Here is a 21,260-nt window from a genome sequence, read left to right on the forward strand (position 1 = left end):
CGTGAGATGGTATCTCAATGTAGTTTTGATTTGCATCTCTCTGATGACCAGTGATGATGAGCATTTTTTCATATGTTTGTTGGCCTCATGTATGTCTTCTTTCGTAAAGTGTCTGTTCCTATCCTTTGCCCACTTTTGAATGGGCTTGTTTGTTTTTTTCCTGTAAATCTGTTTGAGTTCTTTGTAAATTCTGGATATCAGCCCTTTGTCAGATGGGTAAATAGCAAAAATTTTTGCCCATTCTGTTGGTTGCCGATTCACTCTAATGACTGTTTCTTTTGCTGTGCAGAAGCTGTGGAGTTTGATTAGGTCCCATTTGTCTATTTTGGCTTTTGTTGCCAATGCTTTTGGTGTTTTGGTCATGAAGTCCTTGCCTACTCCTATGTCCTGAATAGTTTTGCCTAGATTTTCTTCTAGGGTTTTTATGGTGTTAGGTGTTATGTTTAAGTCTTTAATCCATCTGGAGTTAATTTTAGTGTAAGGTGTCAGGAAAGGGTCCAGTTTCTGCCTTCTGCACATAGCTAGCCAGTTTTCCAAACACCATTTGTTAAACAGGGAGTCCTTTCCCCATTGCTTGTTTTTGTCAGGTTTATCAAAGATTGTATGGTTGTAGAAATGTTGTGTTGCCTCTGATGCCTCTGTTCTGTTCCATTGGTCAATATCTCTTTTTTGGTACCAGTACCATGCTGTTTTGATTACTGTAGCCTTGTAGTATAGTTTGAGGTCCAGTAGTGTGATGCCTCCCGCTGTGTTCTTTATACTTAGAATTGACTTGGCTATGTGGGCTCTCTGTTGGTTCCATATGAAGTTTAAGGTAGTTTTTTCTAGTTCTGTGAAGAAGGTCATTGGTAGCTTGATGGGGATAGCATTGAATCTGTAAATTACTTTGGGCAATATGGCCATTTTCACTATATTGATTCTTCCTAACCATGAACATGGAATGTTTCTCCATCTGTTTGTATCCCCTCTTATTTCGTTGAGCAGTGGTTTGTAGTTCTCCTTGAAGAGGTCCTTTACATTCCTTGTTAGTTGTATTCCTAGGTATTTTATTCACTTTGTAGCAATTGTGAATGGCAATTCATTCTTGATTTGGCTCTCTTTAAGTCTGTTATTGGTGTATAGGAATGCTTGTGATTTTTGCACATTGATTTTGTATCCTGAGACTTTGCTGAAGTTGCTTATCAGTTTCAGGAGATTTTGGGCTGAGACGATGGGGTCTTCTAGATATACTATCATGTCATCTGCAAATAGAGACAATTTGGCTTCCTCCTTTCCTATTTGAATACCCTTTATTTCTTTTTCTTGCCTGATTGCTCTGGCTAGAACTTCCAATACTATACTGAATAGGAGTGGTGAGAGAGGGCATCCTTGTCTAGTGCCAGATTTCAAAGGGAATGCTTCCAGTTTTTGCCCATTCAGTATGATATTGGCTGTTGGTTTGTCGTAAACAGCTTTTATTATTTTGAGACACGTTCCGTCAATACCGAGTTTATTGAGGGTGTTTAGCATAAAGCGCTGTTGAATTTTGTCAAAGGCCTTCTTCTCTGCATCAATTTAGATAATCATGTGGTTTTTGCTTTTGGTTCTGTTTATGTGGTGAATTACGTTTATAGACTTGCGTATGTTGAACCAGCCTTGCATCCCCGGGATGAATCCTATTTGATCATGGTGGATAAGCTTTTTGATGTGCTGTTGCAAACGGCTTGCCAGTATTTTATTGAAGATTTTTGCGTCTATGTTCATCATGGATATTGGCCTGAGGTTTTCTTTTCTTACTGAGTCTCTGCTGGGTTTTGGTATCAGAATTATGTTCATCTCATAAAATGATTTGGGAAGGGTTCCCTCTTTTTGGATTATTTGGAATAGTTTCAGGAGGTATGGTAACAGTTCCTCTTTGTGTGTCTGGTAGAATTCAGCTGTGAACCCATCTGGACCTGGACTTTTTTGTGTGGTAGGCTCTTAATTGCTGCCTCAACTTCAGACCTTGTTATTGGTCTATTCATGGTTTCAACTTCTTCCTGGTTTAGGCTTGGGAGTATCTAAGTGTCCAGGAATTTATCCATTTCTTCCAGGTTTACTAGTTTATATGCATAGAGTTTTTTTAATATTCTCTGATGATGGTGTGAATTTCTGTGGGATCTGTGGTGATTTCCCCTTTATCATTTTTTACTGCATTTATTTGGTTATTCTCTCTTTTTTTTTTTTTTAAATTAATGTGGCTAGTGGTCTATTTTGTTGATCTTTTCGAAAAACCAGCTCCTGGATTTATTGATTTTTTGAAGGGTTTTTCGTGTCTCTGTCTCCTTCAGTTCTGCTCTGATCTTAGTTATTTCTTGTCTTCTGCTAGCTTTTGAGTTTTTTTGATCTTGCTCCTCTAGCTCTTTCCATTTTGACGATAGGGTGTCAATTTTGGATCTCTCCACTCTTCTCATGTGGGCACTTATTGCTATATATTTTCCTCTAGAGACTGCTTTAAATGTGTTCCAGAGATTCTGGTATGTTGTGTCTTCATTTTCGTTGGTTTCAAAAACTTATTTCTGCCTTCATTTCATTGTTTATCCAGTCAACATTCAAGAGCCAGTTGTTCAGTTCCCATGAAGCTGTGCGGTTCTGAGTTAGTTTCTGAATTCTGAGTTCTAACTTGATTGCACTGGGGTCTGAGAGACGGTTTGTTATAATTTCCGTTATTTTGCTTTCGCTGAGGAGGGCTTTACTTCCAATTATGTGGTCAATTTTAGAGTAGGTGTGATGTGGTGCTGAGAAGAATGTATATTCTGTGGATTTGGAGTGGAGTGTTCTGTAAATGTCTATCAGGTTTGCTTGTTCCAGGTCTGAGTTCAGGTCCTGGATATCCTTGTTAATTTTCTATCTGGTTGATCTGTCTAATATTGACAGTGGAGTGTTAAAGTCCCCCACTATTATTGTGTGGGAGTCTAAGTGTCTTTGTAAGTCATTAGGAACTTGCCTTATGTATCTGGGTGCTCCTGTATTGGGTCCATATATATTTAGGATCATTAGCTCTTCTTGTTGTAACGATCCTTTTACCATTATGTAATGTCCTTCTTTGTCTCTTTTGATCCTTGTTGTTTTAAATTCTATTTTATCAGAGACGAGAATTGCAACTCCTGTTTTTTTTATGCTCTCCATTGGCATGGTAAATCTTCCTCCATCCCTTTATTTTGAGCCTTTGTGTATCCTTGCATGTAGATGGGTTTCCTGGATACAGCACACCGATGGGTTTTGATTTTTTATGTTATTTGCCAGTCTGTGTCTTTTGATTGGTGCATTTAGCCCATTTACATTTAGGGTTAATACTGTTATGTGTGAATTTGATACTGCCATTTTGATGCTAGTTCGCTGTTTTGCTCGTTAGTTGATGAAGATTCTTCATTTTGTTGATGCTCTTTAGCATTTAGTGTGTTTTTGGAATGACTGGTACTGGTTGTTCCTTTCTATGTGTAGTGGCTCCTTCAGGAGCTCTTGTAAAGCAGGCCTTGTGGTTACAAAATCTCCAAGTACTTGCTTGTTCACAAAGGATTTTATTTTCCCTTCATTTATGAAGCTCAGTTTGGCTGGATATGAAATTCTGGGTTGAAAGTTCTTTTCTTTAAGGATGTTGAATATTGGCCCCGACTCTCTTCTGGCTCGTAGGGTTTCTGCCAAGAGATCTGCTGTGAGTATGATGGCTTCCCTTTGTGCATAACCCAACCTTTCTCTCTGGCTGCCCTTAGCATTTTCTCCTTCATTTCAACCCTGGTGAATCTGATGATTATGTGCCTTGTGGTTGCTCTTCTTGCGGAGTATCTTTGTGGTGTTCTCCGTATTTCCTGAATTTGAGAGTTGGCCTGCCTTGCTAGGTTGGGGAAGTTTTCCTGGATAGTATCCTGAAGAGTATTTTCCAGTTTGGATTCATTCTCTTCGTCACATTCAGGTACACCTATCAAACGTAGATTAGGTCTCTTCACACAGTCCCACATTTCTTGGAGACTTCGTTCATTTCTTTTTGCACTTTTTTCTCTAATCTTGCCTTCCTGGTTTACTTCATTGAGTTGATCTTTGACCTCTGATATCCTTTCTTCTGCTTGGTCAATTTGGCTGTTGAAACTTGTGCATGCTTCACAAAGTTCTCTTGTTGTGTTTTTCAGCTCCATCAATTCACTCATATTCATCTCTAAGTTGTCCATTCTTGTTATCATTTCATCACATCTTTTTTCAAGGTTCTTAGTTTCTTTGCATTGAGTTAGAATATGTTCTTTTAGCTCACAGAAGTTTCTCATTACCCACCTTCTGAATTCTGATTCTGTCATTTCATCACACTCATTCTCCATCCAGCTTTGTTGCCTTGCTGGTGAGAAGTTGTGATCCCTGGTAGGAGGAGAGGTGTTCTGGTTTTGGGTGTTTTCCTCATTTTTGCGCTGGTTTCTTCCCATCTTCGTGGATTATCCTCCTGTCGTCTGTGTAGTTGCTGATTTTCAGATTGGGTCTCTGAGTGGATGTCCAGGTTGTTGATAATGAAGTTATTTCTGTTTCTTAGTTTTCCTTCTAACAGTCTGGCCTCTCTGCTATAGGACTGCTGAGGTCCACTCCAGGCCCTGCTTGCCTGGGGGTCACCTGCAGCAGCTGCAGAACAGAAAGGGTTGCTACCAGTTTCTTCTTCTGCTATCTTTGTCCCAGAATAATGCCTGCCAAGTGTCAGTCTGATCAGTCTTTTGTGAGGTGACTCTTTGGATATACGGGGGTCAGGGAGCTGCTTGAGGAGACAGTCTGTTCTTTATAGGAGCTCAAGTGTTGAGCTGTGAGGTCCATTATTCTTTCAGAGCTGCTAGGCAGGAATGTTTAAGACTGCTGCAGCAGAACTCATAAACTGCCTTTTTTTCCCCAGGTGCTCAGTCCTGGGGAGTTAGGGCTTTATTTATGAGTATCCGTTGTGCTGCTGACTTTTTTTTTTCCAGGGTTGCCCTGCCCAGCAAGGAGGCAGCCTAGTCACTGTCTGCCTGCAGAGGCTTTGTTGAGCTGCTGTGGGCTCTGCCCTGCTGCCATTGAGCTTCCCTGTAGTCCTGTTTATATGGGTGTGGTTAGAACTGCCTCCACAATGGTGGCCCGCCTCTGTAATGGCGGACTCTCTCTGTTATGGTGGGTTGCCTCGGCAATGGCGGACTACCTCCGTAAGGGTGGAGTGCCTCGGTAATGGCGGACGCCCCTCCCGCACCGAGCTGCACCATCCTGGGTTCAGCTGTGCTTGCCGCGAAACTCTCAACTCTCAGCATTTCCAATTGCTGTTTTTTTTGTTTGTTTTTGTGGGGGTGGGACCCGCCGAGCCTGATCACCTGGCTCCCTGCCTCAGAGCCTTTTTTTTTTTTTAAATTGAACGGTTGACTCTCTCCTAGGTGTTCCAGTAGCCTGCTGAAAGGGCACCAGGATCTGTGTGATTTCCCATGCGGCGACCCACTGTGCCGGCTGAAACAACAGCGCTGCCTGGGAATCTCCTGGCCAGCTTAAAAGGGCAACCAGATCAGTGAATTTTGTATGGAGAGCCGCCATGCCACGGTGTTGGCAAAACAGCCGTGCCGGCCAAAACAGCCACGCTGGCAACCCGTAGGGCTCCTCTGCCTAGGAATCTCCTGGTCTGTGGGTAATGAAGATCCATCTGGAAATGCGGCGTCCACTCATCCTCCGCACTTTCACTGGGAGCTGCAATCCTGAGCTGCTCCTAAAAGGGCCGTCTTGGATCTTCCCCCTCCACACTGAGAAATTCTAAGCTGGCCTCTAAGCTAAGAGGCCACAAAGACCTAATATACCTATTTACCTTTACCTTCTAGCAGGAATCACCTAAGGAGGCTTGAATTAATTTATAATTAAAGCTGAGTCCAGGTGCGGTGGCTCACACCTGTAATCCCAACACTTTGGGAGACCAAGATGGGCAGATTACTTCAGGTAGGAGTTCGAGACCAGACTGGCCAACACGGTGAAACCCTATCTCTACTTAAAAAAATACAAAAAAAAAAAAAAAAAAAAAAAAAAACCTTAGCCAGGCATAGTAGCACACATCTGTAATCCCAGTTACTTGGGAGGCTGAGAATTGCTTGAACCCAGGAGTTGGAGATTGCAGTGAGCAGAGATTGTGCAACTACACTCCAGCCTGGGGGACAGAGTGAGACTCCATCTCCAAGAAACAAAAAAAAAAAAGAAGCTGAACAGAATCCAATTGGTACCTCTTGGGGTATTGGATTCCTAGTTTTCCAAAATTACAAAACTAGGGCATGATGAAGAGTGCCAGAAAGAGAAAAATACAAGTAAAGGGAGCACTGGCCACATAGAAAGATCTATAAAACTGTCAAATTTTTAAAGGATGAATATGGTATACCTTTGACACCTGCACAGTCTCATCTTGTACTCATAAGCCAGGTGTGAATGATCTCGACTCACCAGCATTGTCACCTATAAATACCATGAATTCTCACAGATCTGAATTAAAATCTGGATTCACCCACTTACTAGCTGGGGAGCCCTGGATAATTTTTTCTTCCCTGAGCCACTATTCCTCAACTCTAACATGGGATTAAAAATACCTACCTCTGTAGTATTATTATGAGGATTAAATAACAGAATGCTATAACAGCATGGGACACAATAGGTACTAAATAAATGGTGGCTATCATTATTAATTCCTTTTTTTTTTTTTTTTTGAGACACAGTCTAGCTTTGTCACCTAAGCTGGGATGTGGTGGCATGACCAGCTTCCAGCTCTTGGGCTCAGATGATCCTCCCACCTCAGCCTCCAACTCCTGGGCTCAGGTGATTCCCTCCACCTCACAGGTGCACACCACCTCACTGGGCTAAATTTTCAATTTTTGTGGTAGAGACAGGGCCTTGTTATATTGCCCAGACTGGTCTTGAACTTCTGGACTCAAACAATCCTCCTGCCTGGGCCTCCCAAAGTGCTGGGATTACAGGCATGAGCCGCCATGCCCTGCCTGTCAACTGATACCATTTATTTTTAGTCCTTCTACAAATCATGCATAGTACACACAGTAGATGCAGCAGTGATAGAGGAGACAGAGGGACAGAAATACCGATAATAAATAAGCAAAGTATTTCAGATATTCATGTGTGCTATGAAGAAACCAAACTGTGATATGTCCAGGTCAGGGTATGTAATAGGAAAGACCTTGCTAAGGTGTGGCATTTAAGCTGAGGCCTAGGGGAGGAGCAGTCCTGGCACAAGAATAGATGGGAATAAACTAAGTTTATTCCTGGGAAGGAAGGAGGACAGTGAGACTGGAACTCAGTGACCAGTGGGAAGGGTAGAAAAAGATGAAGTAGAGGAGTCAGGTTAGCCTTATAATACCTAGTAGGAATTTGGGTTATCTTCCAAAGGCAATATGAAGCCATTGAAGGGTTTAAAAGAAAGGAGGCACAATCTGATTCCTTTTCAAAAAGGTTTCTGTATCTTCTATGTAGACGATGGCCTGGGGATTAAGGACAATAAATAAAAACCTAATACTTATTCAGTGCTTCACTTTGTGCTCTGAATTGTCCAGAGAACTCTGTATGTATGATCTTTTTTAATCTCCATGAAAACTTTTCGAAATGAACACTATTATAGTCCTAATTTTACAGATAACAAAAGCCAAGCCTAAAGAGGTCAGGTAACATGCCTATCACAGAAAGTAGAGGAACCAGTATGCAAAGCCAGTCTGACTACGGTACCATGCCAATGCCTCTGAAAAGAAGTGGGGAAGAGCAGGGAGACAAGGTAAAGAGACTGCTGCAGCAATACAGGCAGAAGAGAATGATGGCTGGCCAAAATGGCAACAGTGAAACTCCTGGGAGGGATTCAGCTTGCCAAGTGTGTTAGTGGTAGCGCCAACAGGACTTACTGATGGGATTTATGACAGGAGAGAAGGAAAGAGAAAAACAAGACTTCCAGGGTTTCGTTTGAGCAACTAAGTGGATGCCAGCATATTTCCTGAGATGAATAAGCCTGGAAGAGAAGGACAAGTGAAAGGGGAGGGGAGGTTTTAAAATTGATCAAGAACTGTTTTGGACATGTTAGTTTGACATATCGATTAAACGTCCCAAGAGGAAAAGTCACAAGGGCAGTGAGCTATGGGAAAGGGCAGAGATGTAATCTGTGGCATCTCATGGTCTTATGAATCCTTCCTGGGTTTATTGAGAAGGTGGCTCTCCCAGCTAGAGACCTTCAGTGGCTTGTAACAAGCAAGAGTAGAGCCATATCATGGCACAAGATTGTAACTTGCTTCAAGGCTGAAAGCACTCTGTCCAGCTGACTCTCTCTAGAATCCAGCAAAGTCTGCATCCCAGCCCTATCCTCTGAATCAGCTTCCTGGGGCCTATCTAAGCAGCATTCGTTCAGGATGAATTCCAGCATACCAGGCCTCCAGACGGCAACAGGAAGCCCTCTGGTCCTGGAGGAGAGGCTGGAGACAGGAGCCCTGGAAGAAAGGTTATTGTGCCTTCTGCCAACTTAAAAGAAGAGGGCTTCATCGCCCCCTTCCACTTCAACACTTCCTTTTTTGGTCCTCCTATCATTGCAGCTCATCAGGGTAAGAGGTCCTGGAACCACTCACAAGGGCCTGAGTGCCATGATAATGAAAGGGTTTTCAAAATAAGCTTCCCAAATGCCCCACTGGCACCCAGGTTACAGCATTTCCAGAAAAATGCCAACCTCGCTTGATAAAATACTTTTAGAATTGACACCTCCTTGGCTCAGACGAAGTGGGTGTGTGCTGGGGGTCAGGCAGAGGTTGGGAGGAAAAAAAGCAATTTTCAAAGTTCAGCTGAAATGTCAGGAACATGAAGCAGCCCATGTTTACACAGAGCTTTCCAAAGCCCAGAGTAGCTCCCAAGTTGCTTTAGAGAAAAAACAGCTACATCAGCTTGTCCAATGAACTGGCTTTTTAACTAAACAGAAATAGTACCAGGCTATTGCCATTCTCCTTGTCTCCTTAGGCTTAATCTCCTAATATGATTTATATGCCTACTGCTCCTGATTGTTTTATTTTATTATTCATATTTCATCCTTTTCCCATAAGCTACCTCAAATCCACTGCGGAACAGGATAAAGCAATAAATGAATACTCAGTGTATGGTCTTCACATTCCTGGATATTCAACATTCAGATTCATGTAATTAATAAAGTTTATTTACTGTGGATATTAATTGGAGGTTAAGGGGAAGAAATATCCTAATTAATATATAAGATACTTTGAAATTTTGAAATCTTACTGTGGAAAAAAAAAGAGTCTGGTTATAATTAGCACCTGTATTTTTCATATTTTTCTGTCCTTAATTGACTAAACAATAATTTCTGGGGAAAGTAGGTGAAATCTTAAATGTAGTACATGTGTATGGGTGATTTTGGGGCTCTTACCATTCAAACTAGAAACAATAAGACACCAGCTCAATAACTGTGCTACTTCTTCCAAATAAGACTTGTCAAAGTCACTGTGGGGAAGTCGGGAAAAAGAACCTAAATCTATCCACAAATAAAGATTGAATGTGAAGCTGGGTACAGTGGCTCACGCCTGTAATCCCAACACTTTGGGAGGCCAAGGCAGCAGATCACCTGAGGTCAGGAGTTTAAGACCAGCCTGGCCAACACGGTGAAACACTGTCTCTATAAAAATGCAAACATTAGCCAGGCATGGTGGTGTGCGCCTGTAATCCCAGCTACTCAGGAGGCTGAGGTGGAAGAATCGCTTGAAGCCGGAGGTGGTGGTTGCAGTGAGCCAACATCATGCCATTGCTCTCCAGCCTGAGCAACAGAGTGAGACTCTATCTAAAAATAAATAAAAATAAAAATAAAGCAGATCAAACAAGTCAGTTCTTTTCTAGTGTGAGAAGGTAAAGGCATACTATTCTCTCATGTCCTTTTAAGGCAGAAACATACTTTAGAATATGAAATAGCCAGCAGCCTGGAAGCACAACTTTGGAGACATAAAAATTATTAGGTTTTCGGGAAGGATCCAAGATGGCTGATCGCTAACATCTCGGGATTGCAGCTCTTGGTGAAAGCGCAGAGAACTAGAGGACGCCACACTTTCAGACAAATTCTGGTCGCTCACGGAGCAGAAGATCCCCAGTGGAGGAGTCACACGGGTCGCCAGCGTGACACTTGTGGCCGGCGCAGCAGTTTCACTGGCACCTTGGCTCGGCAGCTCTCCGAGCAGAGTAAACAGGGCTGGCTCCCCTTCTGACCAAGGTTTGGAGGACCCATACGGGTCCCCAGCATGACTCCTGAGGCCGGTGCAGCGGCTGTGATGGCACCTCGGCGCGGCAGCTCTCAGCACAGAGTAAACGAGACTGGTTCCCCTTCTGACCGAGGTTTGGAGCCACGGGAAGGCAGAGTCGCCCATTGCGGACACAAGAAGGAAGCCAGACAGGAGAATCCTGGGCAGAAAAGCACCATCAGTCAACGCCGCGGTTCTGGCCCTGGGAACTAACAACTTGGACGTCCAATCAAGGGACCTAATCTGAAAGTTGGTAATTTCAAAGACGACAGGAGGATAAATTTACAATGATGGGAAGAAACCAGTGTAAAAAGGCTGAGAATACTCAAAATCAGAGCGCCTCTCCCTCTAAAGATGATCACAGTTCCACATCAATAATGGAACAAGGCTTGATGGAGAACGAGTGCATCCCAATAACAGAATCACGCTTCAGGGAATGGATAATAAGGAACTTCTGTGAGTTAAAAGAACATGTTGTAGCCCAACATAAAGAAACTAGGAACTTTGAAAAAAGGTTTGACGAAATCCTATTGAGAATAGACAACTTAGAGAGGAATATAAGTGAATTAATGGAACTGAAGAATACAATACAGGAACTCCGAGAAGTATGCACAGGTTTAAACACTCGAATTGTTCAAGCAGAAGAAAGGATATCAGAGGTCAAAGTCCAACTTAATGAAATAAAACAAGACAGGATTAGAGAACAAAGGATAAAAAGGAATGAGCAAAGTCTCCAAGAAATGTGGGATTATGTGAAAAGACCAAATTTACGTTTGATAGGTGTACCTGAATGCGACGGAGAGAATGAATACAAGCTGGAAAATACCCTTCAGGATATTATTCAGGAAAATTTTCCTGAACTAGCAAAGCAGGTCAATATTCAACCCCAGGTAATACAGAGAACACCACAAAGATATTCCTCAAGAAGAGCAATCCCAAGGCACATAATTGTTAGATTCACCAGGGTTGAAACAAAGGAGAAAATACTAAGGGCAGCCAGAGAGAAAGGTCAGGTTACCCACAAAGGCAAGCCTATCAGACTTACAGCAGATCTCTCAGCAGAAACTCTACAAGCCAGAAGAGAGTGGGGGCCAATATTCAACATCCTCAAAGAGCAGAACCTTCAGCACAGAATTTCATATCCAGCCAAACTAAGCTTCACAACTGAAGGAAAAATAAAATCTTTTATGAACAAGCAAGTACTCAGAGATTTTATGACCACCAGGCCTGCTTTACAAGAGCTTCTGAAAGAAGCATTACACACAGAAAGAAACAACCAGTGTTGGCCTTTCTAAAAATATACCAAAAATAAAGAGCACCAACATAAAGAAGAATTTACATCAACAAATGGATAAAACAGCCAGTTAACATCAAATGGCAGTAACCCTAAATTTAAATCGACTAAATCCCCCAATCAAAAGACACAGCCAAATCCCAACGGCACGTTACATCCAGACCTGTTTCACATGCAAGGATACACAAAGACTCAAAACAAAGGGATGGAGAAAGATTTACCAACCAAATGGAGAGCAAAAAAAAATAAATAAAAAGCAGGAGTTGCAATTCTTGTATCGGATAAAATAGATTTTAAAGCAACAAAGATATAGTGGTAAAAGGATCAATGCAACAACAAGAGCTAACGATCCTAACACCCAGATACATAGAGACTTAGATTCAATGAGACAGAAAATTAATAAGGATATCAAGGACTCGAACTCAGATCCGAAACAAGTAAACTTAATAAATATTTATAGAGCTCTCCACTTCAAATACACAAAATATACATTCTTGTCAATACCACATCACACCTACTCATAGGTTTAAATGAAACATTGATTGGCCATTATTAATACCCATTTTTTTTCAGAATAAAGCAATGTTTCCATTCACCCTCCCTCTCTCTCTTCCTCTTTCTTCCTCTCCTTTACTAATTTTTTTTCTTTCCTTCTCTCAAAAAAAAGAAAAAAAAAAAAAATAAGAAATCAACTTGTAAACCTCTAGATCCAGGTCAGCAATGTCTCTCTCATTGCTTGATTTCCTTCCTTCCCTTCCTTCCCTCCCCACTTCCTCCCTTCCTTCCTTCCTTCATCCCTTCCTTCCTCCTTCCCTCCCTTCCTGCCTTTCTCTCTTCCTCTTTCCCTCCCTTCCTGCCTTCCTCCCTTCCTCCCAAAAAAATTTAAAAATAAATTAATTAATTAATAATAAAAAAAATTATTAGGTTTTCCAGGTCACTGATATGAGCCAAAATATTTACTGAGACTAGGAGGCCAAAGATAGAACTGAAAGCCTTGTGACATTTACAAACATCACCCTAAGTGCTTTCTTCAGGGATAGTCTCTCTACATAATCCTGAATGTTACAATTACTCATATCCCCATGTGCAGGCAGCACATGTTTTTGAGGCTCATTCTCAAGGGAGCAAAGGAAAATTGGTATTTTTGTCTAGCATTTTTTTAATCACTAGAATTCACTGGAACCAGTAATCTTGGCACTCCAAGGACACACAGTGATGACAGATGCTTATAACGTTCACCCCAAAGACTTGCAACCTTGTGGAAGAACAGACGGATCAAATTATGCCTTGGTGCAGTTTGAAATGTGTTTTACTGCCTTCTACTATCTTGAAGATTGACAGTCTATACAGTACACAGTAGGTGGCAACACTGAGCCAGGAGAACACCCCATTTGCCAACCTTGCTGAACAGAGAAAGTTTAATATGATAATGAGCCCCATTCTAAAAATCGGGTCTCTATTAGAATAATGACACCAGGGACAAAGCAATTAAATACACAGGCCTGACAAATATGGAATCAAAAGCACTATCAAATGTACCTCCTGGCATGTTGTCGTTTCCCACCTCCACTCTCCCAGTCATTGGGCAAATCCAATTATATTCCTGAAGACACCTGAATCATGCCTCTTCTCTCCCTTTCTCTCCAGTGGCTTTTATGAAAATAATATTCAACTTTAATGCATCTGCACTTCAGGAGACAGTGTGACAAGAGCAATAAACACATTCACCATGTGCAGAGACCAGGGAAAATGAGTTCTGAGACTGTCTTTGCCAACCCCAGGTGTGGGCTTTCTTTTCCCTAAACTCGGGAGATATTGGAATGTAGCAGCTGTCAGAAAGCAGCAATGGCCTGTGCCAGAAATACCCTTGCTGAGCTGTTCTAATTGCCAAGAGATAAGAACCCATAACTCACACAGACACTTGTGGCTCCGGTTCAGAAACAGCAGGCAGAAAGGAAAGAGCATGCCTTCTGGAGTCAGACAGAGCTCACTGTAATTCTTACCAGCAATGTGACCTTAGGCAAGCTGTTTCCCTCCCCCTGAGCCTCAGTCTCCCTCATCTTTGAGGACTATCAGCAACATGTATCAAGTACCAATTATAGGACTGAATCTATAGCAGGTACACTGTAATACACTGGAGTCATTATTAACAATCTCCGCAGGGCATCATGGAGTAAAATGAGCTTGGAGATGGTCACAAAGCTCTCTGGACAACAGACAGTTTGCACGCTTGAAGGAGCCTTGATTTTCTGTGAAGACACTACAAGAATCAGTCACACAAAATGCCTGGATGCTTTGGCCTTATTCATTTGTTCAAACAAATATTTATTGAGGATGTACCATGTGCCATGATTGTGCTGGGCACTGAGGACAATATGGTCCTAGTCTCGTGAGGTTTGTAGTCTAGTAGAGAAACAAGCTTTCAAAATAATCATCTAAGTACATGAGAATGTACATCTATGATAAGCACTACAAAGGAGAGGAATATGGCCATCTGTATCATGGCCACCTAAAATGAGAAATTGGCCCAGTCTGAGGAGCCACATAAGGAGGAGTGAATAAAACAAAGAAGAAAGTCCAAGAGGACCTTGTTTATAAGAAATTTTAACTTAAAGAAACAAACTAGGAAGGACTTGGCTACCCCTTAACTAGGATGTTTTTCTTTTCTAACAGTGAAATCCGGAAAGCATACCCTGTCTCCTTTTTCATTTTGGCTGCCGAGAAGCTCCAAGTCAAATGTGAAGCTCAGCAGTAACATAGACCCTTAATGTGAGTGCCTTCATATTCTTCCCAGCCCCCTGCGTTTGTCTTTTCCCTCTTTCTTAGATTTTTCCCTTGTCATGATTTCAAATTCCTATTTCTATTTTATCGTTATATCTAATGTTCATGGACCTTTAGAGGAAGGAGGCAGGAGACAAACACAAACATTCTAATATTCTTTGTAAGGTTAAGGGGCCGAGCTGGAAAGAATGAACAGGGTGCCCTTTGTGTGCCTGGCGTGTTACCCTAGAGGCAGGGAAAGACACGTGGCTTCATCCACATTTATACAAATGGTGCATTCTGTTTGATTTGTGTGATCTAGCACGCTGATGCTTTTTTCCATGGCCCCTTTATCATGTATTTATGCCCCAACGAGCAGCTTTCCTTGCGCTCATTTTTTTTCTCTGAAACATTTACTGGTCTATTCATATATTTACAGTGAACTTACATTCTCAATATTCTAAGATAGATGCCTTCCTCACTTTTTTTCAATTTTGCTTTTTTAATAAAGATAATTCATTAAATGTGTAATGGAAGTTCTCTTTTTATACCTTTGAAAGTCATAATATATACACAAAAATCCTAAATCAGACCATACATCATGATTTTTGGATCAGAAAATAGTCACTCTCCTCCACAACGATTAATATTCAGATGTTGGAAGGCTGAAAACAGAATAGATAAGAGATGAGAAAGAGATGTGGTAGAGGCCATTACCATTTTTCAATGTGCAGTTTATCTGCAACTCATTAAAAAATAGAATGCTTTAGGAATAAAACATCCATTTCTTGTAATGGATGTAAAAAACAATGTTCCTCTTCCTGGGAAAAATGACATTTTTGTAAATAATATTCAGACACAATTCCAGAAGCCACAAACTGTGGCTCTTATCCTTTTTTGGTCTTTGCTTGATGAAAGCTTTGGACTGTCTTCCCCAGGAAACAAATACATAAACACAACTTTTGATAATAAACACAATTTTGAATTTTAGAAGATTCAAAGATCTCCTAGAGGAACATTCATGAACTTCTTAGGCAGAATCTTCCCAAGAATGGAGCAAAGACCTAAGGATGCCCCAAGATCTTTGACAATGTGGCAAGAACATTTGAGAAAATTTACTATGGGCCAGGCACAGTGACTCGCTCCTATAGGTCCCAGCACTTTGAGAGGCTGAGGCAGGTGGATCAACTTGAGGCTAAGAGTTCAAGACTAGGCTGGCCAACATGGTAAAACCCTGTCTTTACTAAAAATACAAAAAATTAGGTGTGGTGGCACAAGCCTGAAATCCCAGCTACTGGGGAGGCTGAGGCAGGAGAATTGCTTGAGTCTGGGAGGCAGTGGTTGCAGTGAGCTGAGATTGCACCACTGTGCTCCAGCCTGGGCAACAGAGCAAGACGCTTTATCAAAAGAAAAATAAAGAAAAAGAAAAAATGTACAATGAATAATAGTTATACAACATAGATAAAAACTATGAAGACTAATATAAAATTTTTTTAATTTACTTATTTCATTTTTATTGAGTCAATTTAAAGAAAAATACTACATGGGTATTGCAAAAATGCAGAGATGAGACAGGAATGCTTAAAGTTAAAGACATACTGTGTGGGGGATTCACAGATTCTAGTTTTAAAACTGCAGATACTGCCACTCACAAAGTAGATCATTCACGGCCACTGATTTTTTTTGTTTTTTCTCTCCTCATGTTCTCCCAGACCGATTAGCTTGGCAACATACCCCTCTCTACCCCATCAAGGCCTTCCTTCTACTAATGAGCCAGAGGATTTCTGGTTTGCTGCAAAGATTATGAAGAATGAGAGGCTGCCTTGGCATAGAAAATGTGTTTGGGGTAAACGGGTTGGGGACTCACCCTGAGCTCCCTGGGCAGAGGTAACTGACCAGCTGCATTTCATTGGCAGCTAGATCTGATGAAACCCAGACATCACCACAGGAAGTGAGTCAAAATCCAACAGTTCAGAGAATGGTACCACATTTGCCAAGCCAAAGCCAGGGCCACTGGTACCTGGGGCAAGAAGGGTTAGCCTTGTGGGTCTGTCTCCCTCTTCATAAACAATCAAAACTTTAACATTCCTAGCTCAGTGGAACTCAGCTGCCTCCCCTACTGGGCTGTAACTTCCAGGGGAAGAAGCACTACTTGTGTCTTCTCAGCCCTGTATCAGCCCAAGCACAGTGGCTGGCACATAGCAGGTACTTTGAAAAAATGAAAGAACTCAACTATTTTGGGGTAAAGGAAGAGAAGTATCTCAGATCTTTTCTTTTCTTTTTCTTTTTCTTTTTTTTTTTTTTTGAGACAGACTCTTGCTCTGTCACCCAGGCTGGAGTGCAATGGTGCGATCTTGGCTCACTGCAACCTCTTCCTCCTGGGGTCAAGCCATTTTCCTGCCCCAGCCTCCTGAGTAGCAGGGACTATAACCAGGTGCCACCATCCCTGGCTAATCTTTCTGTATTTTTAGTAGAGACGGGGTTTCACCATAGTGCCCAGGCTGGTCTTGAACTCCTGACCTCAGGTGATCTGCCCTCCTCAGCCTCCCAAAGTGCTGAGATTACAGGCGTGAGCCACGGTACTTGGGCTCTTTTATTTTTCTCTCTGGTGGCTAACAGATGCTTTGCACTAGTAGATGCTCAAGAAATGGTTCCTTTAAAAGTAAATAAACGGACTGACATGACCAGTAAGTGTTTAAAAATGAAGATAATTATTTTTGTTTTTTTTTTTAAAGGACAAATGAACCCAACATAGTGCCTTTGTTTTTTCACTTCCCATTGATAAGTCCAGAGTGGCAAACAAAAGGAGAGGAGTCCTGGAGCCCTGAATTAAAGCTGCCTGTGGCTTCCCCAGGGCTGCAGACCCAGGCCCAGTCCTTCCTAGCCACATGGCTCTGAAGTCATTCTCATCTACTCCACCCCCAGGGAAAGAAGTTTAGGGCTGAGTGTGACACCAGGAACCAGGTGCCCTCCACTCTCTGGATAAACAATTCAGTGAAGATGTGGCACATCTTTCTCCAACTCAACCCTAGCACTTCCCTCCAAGAAATAACTACACTCAGGAGAAGAAAAGTAGTAGAAGCCATGTCAAAGTGAGCTTCCCTTACTGGCTGGGTGAAGGAGGTGGCAAACCTGAGGTCACCCTTTGCTCTTCAGAAATTGGTGCCCCTCCCTAGGATGTCAAATGTTAATGGCCTAAGGCTCCACAATCTCAGAGCTGGAAGCAATCCGCAAGCTCAAGGCCCATCCCTTTATAACATCCCTGCCAACCAGTCGTCCAGCTTGGATGCCCCAGTGATGAGAGAGGAACTCATTATCTATCTTTGGACTGCTCTATTAAATGCTTGGATCTCTATTGTTTTTCTCTGAAAACTAAGATGGTTTCCAAGGCACTCATGAACAATCTAGCCCATACAGGGGGCACCACAGGAGAATTTGATTCAATTTCCCCTTCTGCTAGCCTGGTGAATTTTTAATTTAGAACCACTGACTCATAAAATTTCTAGAACTAGAAGCAATGGCAATAATAGCTAACATTTACAGAACACTTACTATGAGCCAAGCATATGCTAAGAGCTTTCCAGGCATTATCTCATTTAATACAACATTTAACTCTCACACTCTCCTTTGAGCAAGATATTATTTATTAGCTTTTTATACATGAGGAAATGAAGCCTCAGTGAGTTTCTGTAGCTTGCCCAAAGTCATACCATGAAGAAGTGGGTGAGCTAGGAATAAAACCCAAGGTTTTGTAATTAAAACCTTAAAAAAAAAACAGACTACTATGTCAAAATCTAATATAGAAAGTAAAGCAGCATTGTGTGTGAAGGCCCTCAGCCAGTGCACAAGCATGGATAATTATAAGCAACAAACACCTCTTGAACTCCTCTGCTGAAAGCATCTCTCTCGAAGGGATTTCTGCTGCCTTGTTCACTGCTGTGTCCCCATGTAGCTCCTGGTATATGGAAGCATAAATATTGCTACCTGAATAAATCCAATGTTTACGGAGTGCTTACTCATGCATAATTTCTAAGGACCTTACATGTATTTGCTCAATTAACCCTCACCACAGGTTCTATGATAGTGGAATTCAAATTCAAAGTTGGAAGGCGGGGTCAGATTTTATGCTTCATTGACTATACAGAACCAATCCATTCCCTTAGAACAGGTCTGAGCAGAAAGGCTTGAGGCCTGCAAGAGACCCACTGAAGCCCATGTCAACAGCTAATGGCAGAGAACTTGATCCTCAGCCGGGCTTCTATTAACAACCACTTCTGCATTCCTGACATCCTGCTTTCTGGTTTCTCCTACTCTCCTAATAATCCCACTATAGAGTAGACATGGGGGCCTTTACCACTTTCAAGTTCACTGCTCTGAACTCCCAGGAATGCCACCATTTATAGAGAAACTCAATGACTAGCACCTACTTCAACTCAGCTGTTGCTGTTCTTCTCAGCCTTCCTGTGTGAGTTCCCAGCTGTGTGACACACACTAGTACCCCAAACACCATCAGAGAAGAGAGTGAAGAAACAGAGTGCCAGAGAGAAGGCCAAAGATGATAAGGAAGATTGTGAATGGTGCTTTCATTGGTATTTCATAGCAGTTTGATTCCAAGCTCACAGTTTAAAAGTGAATTGCTGCGGCCGCTGTAAACTGCTATCTTCTGGGCTTTGCAGCTCTGCAATAAAAATTCAATCTAAGCAAAGCAATTTCTCCACTTAGGCAATTTTCTTCTTGCCCCTCCCAGAGATGATAGGAGACTTTTTTAAAAATAGTAGATAAACTGCTAAATGCCGGTTAGATTCCATTTCATAAAATTCCTACTTCAATAAAACTACCAGGGACAATAAACAACAATGCTAACACTCAAAGTTGAATTAAGTGATTCAGAATAACTGTTCTAAATGTCCATTTCAAATGTAAAACTTAACTTTTGAATTTGAAAACAGAGCAAACTCTGTAAACTTTTTAAGCTGACCCCCAAAGCTAACTTAACACCTAAACAGCAGTGTCTGTTGAAATATAATACAAGCCACATATGAAATTTTGAAATTTCATTTTAAAAAAAATCAGTGAAATCAATTTGAATAATATACTTAACCCAATATATTATTTTCAATATGTAATCAGTATAAAATTTATTATTACAATACTTTACATTCTTTTTCTAGTACTAAATCTCTGAAATCTGGCTGTATTTCACATTCCCAGCACATCTCAACCCAGACTAGCTGAATTTCAAGTGCTCCATAGCCACATGTGGTCAGGGGCTACTTTTTGGGACAACACAAATCTAAAGCTTTCAAGTCCCAATGTAAATGCCTGTATAGTCTCTCCCTCCCCCTGATACAGGAAAGTGCACAGACAGGGCAGAATCAGAGGCTTTTTAGCAGTGAGAACTTGCTGCTGAGCCAAAGCACAGCCTCTTACTCCTTATTTTATATCAAACCCTGTCAAATCAACCAGAGGCTTAAAAGATAAATGCTATACTGGTGTGACTCTGATTAAGTCATTGGGCAAGAAAATGGGTCTGGGAAGGAGTGATTGCTACAATAAATAAGAGTATTGATAATCCATTATATTTACAGAGTCCACACTGAGATGGGTACTCACATTCATCATCTCATCAGATACTCACACCTGATAACCCTGAGACATAAAGAACCTTGGTGACCAGGAGATCATCCAGGCAGGCAGAGACAGTGCCAGGAGAAACTAAGCCCAGGGCTTGGCCTCAGAGTCCTGGGAGCTGTCCTTGGGTTCCCAAAGTAAGCCATAAAAGCAAAATTCACTGGAGGCACTTATTTAAAATAGACTTCCAGGCCCTGCCCAGCTCTAATAATGAAGAAGTTTAGGGGATGGGAAGAAAGTTAGAACCCCAGGATCTGCATTTTTAAGACATTTCCCAGGTGATTTTAATGTTGCCTCTTTGGGAATGACTGTACCAAACTACCGTGAAAGAATTAAAGTGGGCCAGGTGCAGTGGCTCATGCCTGTCATCCCAGCACTTTGGGAGGCCAAGGCAGGCGAATCACCTGAGGTCAGGCGTTTGAGTCCAGTCTGGCCAACATGGTGATAGCCCAACTCTACTAAAAATACAAAAATTAGCCAGGTATGGTGGCTGGCGCCTGTAATTCCAGCTACTCAGGAGGCTGAGGCAGGAGAATTGCTTGAACCCAGGAAGCAGACGTTGTAGTGAGCCAAGATTGTGCCACTGCACTCCAGCCTAGGTGACAGAGTGAGACCCTGTCTCAAATAAAATAAAAGTGTTTCTTCTTAAAAAAAAAAGTCCAATGTGCAAAAACCCATATTTGATAAAAATAGGGCACTACTTTAATCCAGGAGACTTCATTCACTGAATCGGATGACCTCTCATAGCATTCTTTCTGCATATGTAAGGTCTGTTATAACAGATAGGTTAATAAAACTTGTTGAATTCATGCTGAGCAAATTTTTGGAGATGTTTTTCTCTCTGATTTCAGTGACTTTGCTCCAAGGATCCCAGAGAAAATTTCTTCTGTGGCTGATAATAATTTTTATAACCAATATTTATTAAGCATTTTCTATGTTTACTATGTTTCACAAATATACATTATCTCATTAATGATTGTTAATTCTTAACAATCCTGTTAAGCCATAACAACAACATGAACTTCATGTTGTTGTTATGGCTTAACAAACTTACAGATAAGAACTTTAAGTCTCAGAAGAGTTAATCTTTTTTTTTTCCTTCACTCAGGCTGGAGTACAGTGATGCCATATATACTCACTGCAACTTCTGCCTCCCAGGTTCAAGTGATTCTCCTCCCAAAGCCTCCTGAATAGCTGAGATTACAAGCACATACCACCATGCCTGGTTAATTTTTGTATTTTTAGTAGAGTTGGGGTTTTAGTATGTTGGCCAGGCTGGCCCTAAACTTCTGACCTCAAGTGATCCACCCACTTCAGTCTCC

At 41.6% G+C, this 21,260-nt stretch overlaps 1 protein-coding gene across 19 annotated transcripts in view; it reads right to left on the reverse strand.

Annotated features, from left to right (window-relative positions):
• The window catches only part of PLEKHA7 (pleckstrin homology domain containing A7), a 260,456-nt gene that overhangs the window by 165,628 nt on the left and 73,568 nt on the right, over positions 1-21,260 (reverse strand). The window lies entirely within an intron of this gene.

This window comes from Callithrix jacchus, chromosome 10, assembly GCF_049354715.1.
Source record: "Callithrix jacchus isolate 240 chromosome 10, calJac240_pri, whole genome shotgun sequence".
NCBI classification, from domain to species: Eukaryota; Metazoa; Chordata; class Mammalia; order Primates; family Cebidae; genus Callithrix; species Callithrix jacchus.